Here is a 4,541-nt window from a genome sequence, read left to right on the forward strand (position 1 = left end):
CAGCTTCTAACCCCAATTTCCAGCACATCTAAACCCTAAGAGAGAGAAAGAAAAATCTCTCCTTGTTTCTTATATTTTCTATTTCTACTTCACTTTCAACAACACTTGGATTTTTGACTTCAAATCTTCATTTTCAAGGTTGAAAGGTATATATTTCCAACTTTTGGGATTTTGGAATTTATGGTTATATTTTCAGATTTATTCTCTAATTTCTTCAAATTATTTTTCTTGGAAAGATTAGGTTTTTGGTTGATCTTCATGCCTCCAAGCTCATCCAGGTAACGAAATTTAAATTAGAGTAGTTGGCCAAATGGGTTTGTGAATTAGACTAGAAACTTAGGTTAAATGTTAGGTTAGAGAGTAGATTGCCTATTGTAAATTCATTAGAATTATTAGATTTAATTTACAACTTAATTGAGGTTGTTATGGTTTATTGATAAATATAGGTTTTAATGGTATTTCGGGACTACTTGGATTAGGACCTTGTTGGTGCTAGTTTTGTTAGGTGAGTGAACTGCATTTCAAAATCATTTTAGGAATGTGACTGTTTTGTACAAAGCATTTGAATGATTTTATATAACTTTATCTTAAAACAAGTGCCTTGGGAACAAGCTTTTGCTAAATGGTTTTATGTTGTGATATGTGATTGTTATTGATTCATGCACCATTTCATTAAGATGATATATATATATATATGTTGTGCATGATAGTTGATATTGTGTATGATGACTATAATCGTGTGTGTGCACGATGTGGGGGATGCACATGTCGGTGATGTTGGTGGTGTGGGAGATGGATGATGATAGTGCCCGTGTGCATGATGTGGGGGGATGTACATGATGGCACTAATTGTGCACGATGTGGGGGGATGCACATGATGGCGCCGGCTATGTGCACGATGTGAGGAAATGTACATGAGCCGGGTGTGATTATGCTGATATTGGTGTTATCTATACATTTATATATATACATCTATGTTTATAAAATCAAAGTTCATGAGTATGGTATATGGTTTTGCATATGTGAATCTTGCATGTTGAACTTGGAAAGTTGCTAAGTATTGTCAAATTGGTGTTCATTGCAATGAGGAATTTGGCTGTAGCGAAATGGATTCTCGCTGTCGCCAGAAACTCTTAGTGGTGGTGCAGTGATGTCAATTTGACGGCGATTTTGACGACATTTCAATCAGAACTGGGCAAAGTGGTAAACACTAAAGTCATAGCCCTTCCTCTTAGCTTTCTAATGACCAACAAGCATGTCAATTGGATCCACGTAGTGGAAGATATGCTTGAAAAACTGAACCATATGCAAACCGAGAATGCCTTATGCTACAGCGAGAAACGTGCTGTCACGTTGCTACCTTGCTCGAGTTCTGATATAATTTCCTTCACTCCCTTATCTTCATGATTGAGCATGGGTCTTTGCAATACTAAGATTCCACTGATCAATGTCCAAAACAAGGGGGTTTAAGAAAGAAATTAACCCAAATTGCATTATTTTCAAAACAAGTGCATCATGATTTCCAAATTCTTCCTATTGATTGTTTGTTCCCTTTTTATGTTCACTCACTGAGTTTTATATTCACGTTTTTAAACTTCATGATTTCAGATTTGGAGGTAGTTGGAACCTAGTTTGAGTCACACACATATGCTTGCCTTCTTGGTAGGTACTATGGCATCTCAGTAGCTGCACCTTCACTATGGTCACTCTGCTGGAAGTCTAGAGTCCTTTTCGTTGAACATATGTACCTTGATGTAAATTGTTAAGATATATATATCTTAAGCAATAGACGTTTATGTTGATTAATGTTGCCACTACGAGATGGCACAAATGACATTATTTTGAATCATAAATGTGAACATGTGGTTTCGATGGAAAAGTATTGAAATACTTGTTGATAAGAATTATGAAATACGAATGCAAGAACGAGTGATGAAATCGATGAATGGAGTCACATAAATAAGCTTGCTTGGGCTTAGTGGGCTATGCCCATTGGGCCCATGAGCCTGTCATGGCTCGAAAATTTGGATTGTATAATGGCAAATTGAAGCTAGCTAAGAAAAAGCTTTTAGAATTCATAAGCATGTGAATTGACTTAATGGTGATGCCAATGTGATGATAGGTTTTAAGGAAGCCCCATCGCCCCATTTGGACAATTAGAGAAGTAGAGTCGACTAAAGGTTCAACAAGATACCGGTGAGTGGACTTGCATTTCAAAATTATTTTGGGAATGTAAACTTATTTGCACAATATACTTGAATGATTTCATCCAACTTTCCTTAAAAATGAGTGCTTTAGGAACAAGCCTTTGATAAATTGATTTTATGTTGTGACATGTGGTTCATATGGATTCATGCACTACTACATTATGTTGGTATATATATAGATACATATATATATATATATGTTGTGCATGATGGTTGATATTGTGTGATGATTATAACCGTGTGTGTGCACGATGTGGGGGGATGCACATGCCGGTAAGGTGGTGGTGATGGAGATGGATGATGATAGTGCCCGTGTGCACAATGTGGGGGGATGCACATGAGCTGGATGTGATGATAGTGGTATTCGTATTTATCCATGTATGTATATGTATATATGTTTAGAGAATGAAAACTCATGTATATGGTTTATGGTTGAAATGCATATGAATTTGGCATGTTGAACTTTGGAAATCTCTATGTCTTTATGTTGATTTTGTCATTTCAGTAGGATGGCTTTTTCTTGAAAGGAAGGAAACTTTTTTTTCTCACTACTCTATTTCTCGCTGCAGCTAGAAACTCTCAAGTTGGAGGGGTAAGGCTGGCCGAAAATCTCACTGCAGCTAGAATGCTACTGTAGCTTCTCGCTGCAACGAGAATGAATCTCGCTGCAGTGAGAAACTTTCTGTTTTGCGACCAAAAATTTTGCTGTAGCAAGATTCAATCTCGCCGTAGCGAAAAACTTTCTGTTTTGCTCATCATTTGATTCGGTTGCTACCCTATTTTCCATTTCTTTGATACCATAGTTGAGCATGGACTTCCAACATTTAGGAATAAATGAATTAAGTTTTAAATGAGGAGGTTTGGTGAGAAACCCTTGGCCAGTTAAGAAACCCTCGACTAGTTGATAATTTAAGTCAAGTGTCGCTGCAGTAAAAATTCATTCTCATCGTGTATTTGACTTGATTCGCATGAATGCTATTAAAGTTTTCACTCTCTAAATCCTTTGTTGAGCATAGACCCTTTTCATAAAGTGATTTACTCATGTGGGGTTTACATGAAGGGTTCAATAAGAACTAAAATAAATTACATTGTTTTGAAAAATGAATGCATCATGATTTTGTTAAACATTCCTTATGGTATGCTTGTTCCCTTCTTGTTCACTCACTGTGTCAAGCCCAACTCTATAATATATTTGTCATATTGTATAGGTACTTGATAGAATGTCTGCATGCTTGAATGCCTCAGAAATTGTTAAAAGACGATATTGTACCTAATGGTACAATTAAGTTGATTTAAGTCTCGAATTAGTCCAAATAGAGATTTTAAGATGAAATTAAGAATTTTAAAACCCCAGAATGACTTAATATGGTAATTCGGAGTTCAAGGATTAATTTGGAGTTAAATTGGAATTTTCATAACGTAGGGGCAAAATGGTCATTTTGCCACCAAAGGTTAAAATTGGAATGTTGGAAGAAGTTTTTTACCAAGATTGACCATTTAGAACATAATTTGAGTTTGAGAGGTGAAAAATTTTAATTCCGGCATTTTTTTGAGCATAAAGGGCAAAATAGTCATTTTGCCACCCAAGGGCAAAATTGGAATTTTTCACCTCCCAACACTTGTCTAGCACATGAATTTCACCCATTATTATTATGAATAATTGAGAAATTTTAAATGGTGGAGAGAGATTGCTTAATGGGTAAGTATAACATATGGGCCAATGGAATGGTGACATGTGTCAAATTTTCATCCATTTATAATTGGCTTTAGAAATCAGCACATAAACCCTCCCCACTCATTTCTCTTGGTCAGCCAAAGGAAGAAAAGGGAAGAAAAGAAGAAGAACAAAACCCTAGCTAAGAAATTCAAGGGAAAATCACTAGATTTCAAGGAATCAAGACATCAAAGGTGAAATTTCTTAACTCTAGCTTGTGATCTATCTTTCCTATGCATTATTTTGCATTTTTCATGGTTGAATCACAAGATATCATGAAGGATAGTGTGCTGATCAAACCGTAGGAGAAAAAATTTGATGATGAATTTAGTTAGAAAACATGTTATTTTAGTATTTTTAGTTGTTTGGTGATGTGAAGTATGAAAAGCAAGCAAAAAAAAAAAATTCATGTTCTTACATCACCTTCATTGGCCGAATATTCCATGTGGAATATTGATGATGAATTTGATTGAATTTCAAGTGATTTGATTAGGAATGAATGATTTATGGTGTGAGAATTAAGCATGAAAAATTATATTGTTAGTGCACTCACCATGGCCGAATTTTTCAAGAGAAAATGTGAGGATGATTTTGCCACATTTCAAGTTATTTAAATTGTG

At 35.4% G+C, this 4,541-nt stretch overlaps 1 long non-coding RNA gene across 1 annotated transcript; it reads left to right on the top strand.

Annotated features, from left to right (window-relative positions):
* Positions 121 to 1,841, top strand: LOC108662857. The gene is made up of 4 exons (XR_001928702.1): positions 121 to 146; positions 242 to 278; positions 447 to 505; positions 1,609 to 1,841. It is a non-coding gene; the product is annotated as an uncharacterized LOC108662857 (long non-coding RNA).

The sequence above is a fragment of the Theobroma cacao genome, chromosome 7 (assembly GCF_000208745.1).
Source record: "Theobroma cacao cultivar B97-61/B2 chromosome 7, Criollo_cocoa_genome_V2, whole genome shotgun sequence".
Classification (NCBI taxonomy): domain Eukaryota; kingdom Viridiplantae; phylum Streptophyta; class Magnoliopsida; order Malvales; family Malvaceae; genus Theobroma; species Theobroma cacao.